Raw genomic sequence first — 11,352 nt, 5'->3', positions numbered from 1 at the left:
AGGGTCAGAGGGAGAAGCAGGCTCCCCGCTGAGCCGGGAGCCCGACGTGGGACTCGATCCCAGGACCCTGGGATCATGACCTGAGCTGAAGGCAGTTGCTTAACCAACTGAGCCACCCAGGCGCCCTAGAATATAAAATATTCTTATTCCATTTATATTCTAATATAGAATATCAGAACCCAGAAGCAGTCTCAAAGTTTGACAGTTGTAAATCAGATGAAAACCGGTTTTATCTTGACAATAGTAAAAAAAAGCTAACAACCAAAAAACAAAATGGAATAGGCTGAAAATGTGGGTTTAGTAATAGACACTTCAGAGATTTATATAAGCATCTCTGAAGGCCATACAAATAGAACCCAAGTATTTCCTTGTCTCTTGCCCCCAGTAGAAACACCTGAATGACCTACAGCCTTGCCCTTTGCTCACCCTTTGATATTTATGGGTATGTCCATAAAATTTTTGAGCTGAACTCACGGAAAAGTCCTTTGAGCTACCGATGTTTATTTCCCCCTCTCTGCTACTAACCTCCCTTCTAGGGTACCGCTGAGAGGTGCTACTTTCTAGGCACCACTGGGTTCCACTGAGCTACCCCTATAAATGCACTAAATATCCTGAGGTCCGAAGGCTCTCAAAGTTGCTCGGCAAACAGGGCCAGGACACTTAACCGTTTCCCCCTAACAGTCTTAGATGGGTACAAAAGCACTAGCTGTACCCAACTGTAGTAGTGACAACTCTTTCGGTTCTTACAGCTCTGGTGGGAAACTGGGGAAAGCATAATCCACCAGACTGTCGAAGAATTTCTCTTCTCATGGGGCAGGTTTTGCGGCAAGGTCAAGCTTCCGGTGTCAGACTCCCTCTTTCCCTAAAGGAATAGCCTTCTGGTGACCGTTTGGGCTCAACCTGGGCTCCCCCTGCTACAGTTCTAGCAAGGGGGACGGAGGTCTTTAACTTTTGAGGTTGGCATGAGAGGCACCATCTATTCAGTCTTTTCAGAAGAGTAACTTAGCTTTCGTGAGGAACGCCGAGACAACACAGAGGACGTGAATTAAGCGGAACTTTTTAATGGAAATGATTTAAGTGGTTTTTTTTAAATGAACGATTACGAGGGGCCCCTGGGTGGCTCGGTGGTTAAGCGTCTGCCTTCGGCTCAGGGCATGGTCCCAGGGTCCTGGGATCGAGCCCCACATCGGGCTCCCTGCTCCGCGGGAAGCCTGCTTCTCCCTCTCCCACTCCCCCTGCTTGTGTTCCCTCTCTCGCTGTGTCTCTGTCAAAAAATAAAATCTTAAAAAAAAAATAAATGAACGATTGCGAGATGACACCTCCAGTTTTGCAGCTACCTTTACTAAAGCTCTTCGGGGTAGCGAGAAGCCAGTCGAATCGACGATGGGGGTAGAGTGGGCAGTGAGTGAAAACTTGAAGGACTCTCAATAGGAATTAGTGCCAGAATTTCAGGTATTCTAACTCACTCTCACCAGTCCATTCACTAGACAGCATGCTGCGGTTCCGCAGGATCCCAGCTCCGGATATATTACTCAACTGGAGAAGATTTTGAATTTTTCTCTTCTCCCTTCCCCGCTTTCCCCAATACAGGCTGTGAGTTTGTCCACGACCCCTACCACCACTTAAAGGGAAAGGCGCTTAGAAGAAGGCAAAGTAGGGAGGACTTTGCGGCTGTATTTCTCAGACCCGTAAAGGGAGAGCAATAATGGGTAAGGGGCGTGCAGACTAACTCCTTCCTTGCCCAATCAGGTGCACAGGAAGATGTCCTTTTACCAATAAAAATAAAGTTCGCTTTCCGGAGGCGGGAGGGTGAGTCTTGACTGCCAGTTCTCCAAAGCAACGATGGAGTAGAGGACAGAGAGTGATTAGAGGAAAGACCAACCCGGGGAAAGGGGCGGGGTGGGGGTGGGGGCCGCGGTGAGCGGCGGCCGGGCCGGCCAGTGGAGTGCGAGGATTGCTGTTCCTGTTGTAGTGTTTCTCGCCAATCAGGAAGGCGAGGGAGTAGGCGGGGCGGGGAAGGGGTGGGAAGAGCTTGCAGCACCGCCGGGCGTCCGTCGGGCTCAGGGGGAGAGAGAGAAATCCGGTTAAAATCAGAGTCGGAGGTTTAACCACACATCGGTTCCGATCGGATTATTCCTTAAAGGGGACGCGCCATTGTCAAGAGAACGGAGCCCGGGGCCCGAGGGCGGGGACCGGCGGCGCCCGAGGAGCGAGGCAGCTGCACTTGGACTGGGGACGGGTAGGTGTTGCCTGGGGAAAGACGCTTCATTTCACTTTCTCTTCCAGCCCCAGGGGCAGGCGCCGGGATGCCCGCCGACCGGCGGCCACAGCCCTGGCAGGAGACGAGGTCGCCGGCCCTCGCCCGGCTGCCCTTCCTGATGGGAGCCGAGGGGGAGGCGGGCCAGGATGGCTGGCAGGCTGCGCCGCCTGGGCAAAGACTCCTAACGGACCGTAAACGGCGGCGCAGCCCCCGCCTCAACCGAAAATCCGCCGGAGCGGCAGCGGGTCCTCGGGGAGCGCAGCGCGCCCCGCTCCCCCGCGCGCCCGGCGCCCCTCGCGCGCGCCGCTGGCTCGCGCGCCCCCTGCCCCTCGCGCGCCCGCCTCCCTTCGCGCGCCCCCTGCTCCCCGCGCGCCCGGCGCCCCTTCGCGCGCGCGGCTCCCCTCGCGCGCGCCGCCTCCTCGCGGACTCGCGGGAGCCGCCCGGCGGGAAGGAAAGCGGCCGCGGCCGGGCGGAGGGAGGCTGGCGGCTACGGCTTCGCCAACCGGGTCGTGAAGGAAGGGCTGAGAAGCAAACTTGGCCCGGCAGCTGGCGGCCCCGGGCGGGAAGAGGCGCTGGGGGACCCTCGGAGCGCGCGGAGTCGCCGGCCCGGCCCAGCATTGTCCCTCTTTTCCTCTGCTCTTGTTTCTCCGCCCACTCTTCGCGGTCGCACCCCCAGACCCGGAGCCTGCCGGAGTCGGAGTCGGCCCCACCGACGCCGCAGCCCGGGCTCGCGCGGGCCGCCCGGGCCTGATGAGTGTCTTTGCTGACCTCGGTCTCCGCACCGGCGCGGGCTGCCTGGGCGCTGAGCTCTTCTTGCAACTTTACTTTGCCGATTGATGGAAGTTGTGGCTTCCAGGCAGCAGGTTCTTTGGGCAGAGACTCTCTTCCTCCTTTTTGGAGAGGATGATTTCTAGGGCGAGCTGGTTTTTGATTGCTGTCGATCGTTCTTCCCATCCCAGTTTCATTCCTCGGCACCTAAAATCGCTTCCCTCATGGATCTGCAATTATACCGGAGCATTAACCTCTTTCAGGCCAAGATAATATGAGAAGAGAAAAAAGAAAAAAAAAAAGGGGGGGGTGGGGGAGCTATGTTGATGAGGAGCAAGAACTCTACATAGAGCTGAATTTGCCTTAACCTTTGAACTGCGGAAGGTTACCTCGACTTACTGGCGGAGGTTCTTTTGGAAGGAAAACAACAACAAAACCAACCTACTAGGTTGTTAGGGTCTGTAGGATTAGGAAAAAAGTACTTTTTTTCGGGAATAATCAGTTTTGTAAAGTACTGTTCTGTCTAGCAGATAACTACCGTAATTTCTAGTACTGAACTCATAGGCATTATAATTAGTAACAACTTTTACTGTTGATAAAACAAGATTTTTTTCTCATCCTGAGCATTATTGCTCTGCTCTACCTGTGAATACTTGCTAAAGAAATAATTTAGAAACAGCACAGCCCTTGTTCGAGATCTTATTTAGAAAAGGAATGTTTTCATAAGCATTCATTTTTGACAGTTTCTTCTTGAGCAATACTTTGTAGAGTACTTGCATGTGCAAGTTACAAGCCTATAAACAAAGTAGCTGTGGGTGTGTTATTCTGTAGTCTTTTTTTGTTTTTGTTTTTGCTACTCGTTATCAGAAATAGTATTCCAGGGGCGCCTGGGTGGCTCAGTCGTGAAGCGTCTGCCTTCAGCTCAGGTCATGATCCCAGGATCCTGGGATCGAGCCCCGCGTTGGGCTCCCTGCTGGGCGGGAAGCCTGCTTCTCCCTCTCCCACTCCCCCTGCTTGTGTTCCCTCTCTCGCCGTGTCTCTCTCTGTCAAATAAATAAAATCTTAAAAAAAAAAAAAAAATAGCATTCCATCCTGTCTTTTCTTCCATTCTGAATTATTTTGTAAAATTACTTCTTTGGAAGAGTGAATTTTGTTGGAATGCCTGGCTCAGTGGTTTTTTTTTTTTTTTTAAAGCAATACTAAACGTCCTGAAGTGTTCCTTGATTAACGCACTATGTAGTAACTTTCTGAGTGGTGTGGAACATTATCAGTTCACAGGCTCAGCAATAACAAGGAAGGAGAAACTAGGCAAACTGAAAGCCAATTTTGGATAAGAATGAGAAGTACTCTATTCTTCCCACAGAATTTAGGAAGTGCAGACACACAAAAACGTGTTCTTTGGTAGTAATCTTGATGGTATCTGGCATTGTTACACCTATATTCCTCCTGTCCCTCCCCTTTGATCCTCTTCTGTGATAAGGATGTCAGGCAAGCTTGCAGGCATAATCTCCCTTTCCATCTCATAATATAGTTAAGTAGAAGATTAAAACAAGTTTTCAAATTTCTATCTTTGTTTACTTCCAGCTTAAACAATAGAGGAGAGAATTTCTGAACTTTTAAAAGAGCACATTCAGAAAGAATTATCTTTGAAATAGCTAGGCTATGCTTCCTGGAAAACATTTTTCCTTTGTGCTTTTCATATTGTTTTAAACACATTGTTTTATGTATACACATTGCCAAGACATTTCTTGAGTTGTGAACTGTCCGTTGAGAGCTTGGGAACTAGGACTGTCCTTCATTTCTCTACAAATTCACTGTCACAATAACAGTGTTGTCTTAGGACTTTGTGACAAAGAAAGATAATGTTCTATAAAGGCTGCTTGAGAGATTTAATTTTTTTTTTTTTTTTTAAACATGCACCCTTTCTGAACAAGTTACACTAAAGCAGAGCAACTAGTTCATTGTCTGGGAGTAGATATTATTAGTCTAGATGCTTTTTGTTCTCTTTGCAAAAAATGTGATTTAATTGTTTATAATATCTGTTCCACAGACATCTTTTGTGATAGTGATAGCTTATTGTCACAATTATTAGAACTAGGTTTAACCTGTCAACAGTATCTGTTGAGTATGTATTTATTTAAGAAGTATTATGGAAAGATAAAATAGAAATGGATTACGGTTATTGCTCTCAAAGGTATAACAGTTTAATGGGAAGATGCAAAATTATCATCCATAGGAAAAAGATCATGTGTATCTCAGCACAGTAACAAGTGCAAAGTGACAGGGACAGAGGATTCATGCTCAAATGGTAAAGAGATAGTGGAATAATAGAAGAAATCTAGGTGAGGTGGGAAAGTTTTCATTGCTTTATATAGCAGGTTTTATATTTTAAAAGAAATTTTAAAAGATAAAGTATGTTTGGGGGTTGGCTGGGTGTATGTTCTCTACTTGGACTATTTTTATCTATAAAATATTTTTTTGGGGGCAGAGCAAGTGCTCTGAATTTCAACTGTAGTTACCTCACTAGAGAGATCATCCATCTAACCCAGCTCAAATGTCACCTTGTCTGCAAGCTCTTCTTCTATTCTAATCATAACTGATTGCTCTTTCTTCCTGCTCTTATAAAACCCTTTTACAGCACAAACTATGCTCTGACTTACAGTATGGTTGTGTTTGTTATGATTGTAGACTTTGCTAAACCATTAACAAAAGTTCTAGGTACTCTCTTCATTTTATTTATTTATTTGATTTATTTTTTGCTGTTGCTTAAAGTACTTGAGCACTTTTGTTATCCCACCAGTATTCTGAAAAACCATAAGCTGTAAAGAAGTTCAACTTGTTTTACTTGGGGAAATTGTGTGTGTGTGTGTGTGTGTGTGTGTGTGTGTGTGTGTGTGTGTTTAGAGGTAAACCATTTTTTTCCTTATCACCAGAGCTTTGCATGCTCTTGAGTACAAGGCTACCACTAGTATGTTTGTGTACAAAACGTTTCAAAAACTGGTCAAAACCGGTGTCCCTGAACAGTTTACCTGCCTTTACCCTAAAATATTTTTGGAGTACATACTCCTACGCTTAATCTCTTCTCATTTATTGATTCTTTTAATCTCTAGAGAGCATTAAAAATTGCTTTGAGACTGCCAAGGAGGAATGTGGGAAGACATTTCTTCATGATCAAATCACATACAGAGGTTTTACTCAAATCTTATGTTGCTCATTGTAAAAAGGGAGCTACAATTTGGGCTGATGAAGTGGGTGATAAGATTCTATTGTTCTAGGTGCTTCTTTAAGCTAACTTAGTGGGGAAAAAGGTTTTCCAAAGGTTCCTAAATAGAAAACCCAGCTGTAAGCAGCCAGTTGGCTTAATTAGCTGAGAAATCTCCATTCATTTGGCAAATTTTTATTGAGAACTGCACCTACTTTGTGTACATTGCCTAGCATTGAAGATAAGATTAAGTCTGCCTTTACCAAGTTGTGAGCTCCTCTGAGTAGGATCCTTAAATAGAGTGGTACATGTGGATTAAAAGTAGTGTAAAAAGTACACACCTAAGTGAATTTATTATTCAGTCTTGTTTATTGTTCTGCATAGCTTCTTCCAAAGTATGCTAGCAAACAAACATGGTCTTCCATCCGAGGTGGCTTGGGTTCATGGACACTGTTAAATAAATCTGTGAGGTCTAGGGTTTTTGTTTTGTTTTTTTTTTTTTAATTTAAACCCTGTTCTTCTTATGGGGCAGAATATTTTTGAAATTCTATAAATATAAATGTGACTTTCCTTACACTCTACAAGGGTCATCCATTTCAAAGACTGCCATTATGAGACTACATCTATATGCTGGGAGATAACGGGTAGTTTGCTGATAGAGTAGTAACATTCTTTTAAAATCAAAATGCTATAATAAATAGATGACTTTATTCAGGATTTTTTTTATATTATGAAAATAACCATTTTGAAAACCACTTACATAAAAATACTGTGTGAATTATTTTTAACTTTTATAAATTGTACTTCCCTGCACCTCTCCCCCCATGTCTGTTGCTTGATGTTTGTATTTGTTGGGAAAGAATTGGATTGTTAATAAAAGGACTGTGTAGGACTGTCAGTGATGAGGTCAGCCAGGTCAGGAAGAATATCTGACAGAGGGGTATATCCTATGGAGTTTGACCATAATGCAATAATTATGATTTGTCAAATTTTGTGAAGAGTTAAAATTTTAAAATAACAGGGGTGCCTGGCTGGCTCAGTTGGTGGAGCATATGACTCTTGGTCTCAGGGTTGTGAGTTTGAGCCTTGCATTGGGTGTGGAGATTGCCTAAAAATAAAATCTTAATGGGCGCCTGGTGGCTCAGTTAGTTAAGCGTCTGCCTTCGGCTCAGGTCATGATCCCAGGGTCCTGGCATCAAGTTCCAAACTGGGCTCCCTGCTGAGCGGGGAGCCTGCTTCTCTCTCTCCCTCTGCCCCTCCCCCTGCTCATGCTCTCTCTCTCTCACACTCTCTCTCTCAAATAAATAAAATCTTAAAAAAAAAAAATAACAGCTCTATGGAGATGTAGTAATTTACATACCATACAATTCACCTATTTAAAGTGTACAATTCAAGGGCACCTGGGTGGCTCAGTCGGTTAAGCGGCCTACTCTTAATTTCGGCTCTCATGACCTCAGTGTCCTGAGATCTAGCCCCATATCTAGCCCCATATTGGTCTCGTGCTCAGTGGGAATCTGCTTGTTTCTCTCCCTTCCCCTCTACCCCTTCCCCTGCTCATGTGTGCATGCACGCACTCTCTCTCTCAAATAAATAAATCTTTAAAAAAAAGTAAAGTGTTCTATTCAGTGGCTTTTAGTATATTCCAGAGTTGTAAACCACCACCACAATGAGTTTTAGAACTTTTTCATTCACCTTCCCCACCTCCCTCACCAGCCCTAGGTAACTAACCATTGATCTACCTTCCATCTTCATACATTTGTCTATTCTGAACATTTAATATAAATGAAAGATAGCATTTTAATAAATGTATATTTCTGTATAAACTGATCCGTTTCAATGTGTGTAAATCCTAGGAAAGAGGTTCCTTCATCATGTGTGTAGCTCCAAGTTTAGAAGGATTTTAAGAGGCAGTTTATCTACCATCCTTATTCTACCTAAGCCTGGAGAGTAATGGGAAAAGTTTTTTTTTTCCTATGAAAACTACAAGACTCATTTGGTGACAGTTTTTTATATTCATTTAATCATTTGGTGACTCTAAACAAGTAAATAATTTATGTCTCAAAATATCTGCCTGCTGGACCTAAAGAAAGGACATACTTTAAAAGAAGTTGAGGGGTGCCAGTCAGTTAAGCGGCCAACTCTTGATTTCAGCTCAGGTCATGATCTCAGGGTCCTGGGTTTGAGCCCTGCATAAGGCGCCGTGCTTATTGGGGAGTCTGCTTGGATTCTCTCTCTCTCTCTCTCTCTCTCATGGTAATGAACTTTTATTGCTACCGCATAGTGCTGGTGACCTTGTAGGCACTTAATAAATGCTTATTGATAGCCTGATCAGCATGATCATAGATATTTTCATTAGCTCTAGTAGTCCTTATTTGTCATCTTGAAATAATAATAGCTAAATTTATTGAGTGCTTAGTAAGTATTGTGATAATTACATAAATATGCTATCTTTTAAGGTAAAAGGATGCAATTTATTTTTGAGAATTTTCTGTAATTGTCTCCAGGTTTCTGATCATTTCTTTGTCCTTTTAAGATTTTTTGAATGAGGGGCGCCTGGGTGGCTCAGTCGGTTAAGCATCTGCCTTTGGCTCAGGTCACGATCCCAGGGTCCTGGGATGGAGCCCGGCCTCAGGCCACCTGCTCAGTGGGGAGCCTGCTTCTCTCTCTCCCTCTGCTGCTCCCCCTGTTTGTGCTCTCTCTCTGTCAAATAAATAAGTAAAATCTTAAAAAAAGAATGATTTTTTTGAATGACCGTTTTTGGTCAGACCTAAGACACTTTGTGCTGCCGCTTTCTTGATCTTTCCAGGAGATAAGATTTTCACCAACTACATCCTGCTGTTGGGTGACAGCAATTGTAAGATTCATCTCTAGTTGAGAGCATCTGTACTGCAGAGGGGTTGAAGTATGTTGTGTTTTGTTTGTTTTATTTATTACAGGGCATCTGGGAATTGATGAGGAAAGGATAGTAGTTTGTTCACTCACTGTAATGCAGCCTCACTTTTTAGTTCATAAAGTATTCCCATGTATGCTTTGTTGCCTGAATGAATTTCAGCATAATATTTCAACTTCTCAGGATTCCATGTTTTGTTTTGTTCTGTTTTGAGTTTGGTGTATCTCTATTTCATGGTAAAATTCAGATGTGATGTAATTGAGTTCAATACTAAAGAATGCTGGAAAGATCATTTAATACAGTTTTCAGTTTTGTGTCTCTGTTTAAAAATACAAGATGGATTATGCTGTCTATAATACTGGTTAAAAAATATCACTTTGGTGGTTCCTTTCGTGTGTCTTGGGCACCAGGGAACGCACAATGATTTATTTGCAGAAGAGCTCCAGCCATTAGTGTCCTCAGTCAGCAATCTACAGACCACCATAGTTTGTTCATTTGTTGGCGAAACTATTCCTTTCTAAATCGTGTTGGTTTGGTGATTGGTTTGCGTATTACTTTACTGTTAGCTGTATCTCTCTGCTCTCATTATACCTGCTTACTGTACTTTTCTTGCCTTTCTAATTTGATATTTTAGTGTGCCATGACTAGAACCCATAACCACACTTGTGGAATGGTGGGTAAAAATGATAGAAGGTTCTGAATAAGGAGCCAAAGAAGCATGGGGCTTTAGTGCTAGGACCTTGTTATATTGATTTTTACTGCTTAGAGGACTCTAGCTTCTTTCCTGGTTTTGGACTCTGTTTCAGGTAGTTGATGTTTCTGGATAGCAGGTGGTGTAACAGGGTGGTATATAATTACCTTGTGGATGTTTAGCTTCCCCTGAATAATAGACCTCTTAAAATTCTGTCTTACTCAGTCTAACTCAAGTAGATGGTGAATAATTAAGTGGATGGGGAAAAGGAAAATAATTCTTTCTTGGATGTCTTGATTTTTTTTTTTTTAAGATTTTATTCATTTCTTTGAGAGAGAGCACAAAGTAGGGGAGGGGCAGAGGGAGAGGGAGAGGCAAACTCCCCACTGAGCAGGGAGCCCAACACGAGGCTCAATCCCAGGATCCTGAGATCATGACCCAAGCTGAATGCAGATGCTTAACCGACTGAGCCACCCAGGCTCCCCAGATGTCTTGATACTCTGCTTCTTGAGAGAACTGTCATGATCCCCAAGTTCGTACACCAGGATACTTGAATGCACTGGTGTATTTTTTGTTGCAATACAGAGCCTCGTATAATTCCATGAGCAGAAGTTAGAGGCCTTCAACAACAAGGAGGCTGCATGCAAAATAGCCACCTTTGCCTATTATCTGCATATTTATATTTCAACTGGATCTTCTGGTAATCTATTTTCTTTGAGGTAAAATTGTCTTTGTAGGTGCTGTTTTCTATGTTTGTGTTAATGATAACCTGGACTATGTCTTGTATTTAATATTCCTGGCAATACTGAATCTTCGGTATACTTTCAGTAAATACTGGTTGGAGCTTAGTCATACATTTCTTTATGGTTGCTGCACTTTTTCCTGTTGTAGAACTCATGGAGTTACAATGTTTTCAGAGCTGGAATGTCTTGGGAATGATCTAATACAACTCCTACATTTTGTGGATGATCATGAGATTGTGACTTGTTTAAACTATGGATAGAATAGAGTTCTTTTTGATTCTCAGTCCGGTGTCTGTCCTGTTCTTGTATATTCTTCCCTAAGTAAAACTTTAAAGGGATAGAGAATCTCAGACTTTTGTAGCTTCTATAACAGAGGTCTGCACATTTTTTTTTGCCACACCTGAGCGGTATAAAGAACTGCGTCTGCATTCCCCATATGTATGTTTGTTGTAAACTATATACTACTTATACTGTACATAGTAAGACATTCATAAAAAGTAATGAGCTAAAGATGAAAAACATTGTAGAACAATTTAAAATGTATTATTTTCATGTTTTTGATTCCACTTAAAATATTAGTAATTTTAAAAATAAGTATGATTGAATATCATCACTTAAGAAAAACTTTATTTTGAAATAATTATAGACTCATGGGAAGTTGTGAAAATAGTGCAGGGAGTCCCATGTAACTTTCATTCAGCTACCCCAGTGTAATATCTTACATAACGTAACATTAATAACCATGTTTAATCAGGAAACTGGCATTGGTACAATACTGTTAAGTAGCCATATTCAGTT

At 43.1% G+C, this 11,352-nt stretch overlaps 1 protein-coding gene across 1 annotated transcript in view; it reads left to right on the top strand.

The window, feature by feature from the left end:
• Positions 1-2,034: 2,034 nt before the first annotated feature.
• The window catches only part of FRYL (FRY like transcription coactivator), a 255,835-nt gene continuing 246,517 nt past the window's right edge, over positions 2,035-11,352 (top strand). The window contains exon 1 of the mRNA XM_078068586.1: positions 2,035-2,239. The gene's annotated coding sequence lies outside the window, so the exon portion shown is untranslated. The remainder of the gene's footprint in view (positions 2,240-11,352) is intronic.

This window comes from Halichoerus grypus, chromosome 3 (assembly GCF_964656455.1).
Source record: "Halichoerus grypus chromosome 3, mHalGry1.hap1.1, whole genome shotgun sequence".
In the NCBI taxonomy this organism is placed as follows: Eukaryota; Metazoa; Chordata; class Mammalia; order Carnivora; family Phocidae; genus Halichoerus; species Halichoerus grypus.
The sequence above is the reverse complement of the archived record's forward strand: the minus strand, read 5'-3'. Positions and strand labels throughout refer to the sequence as shown.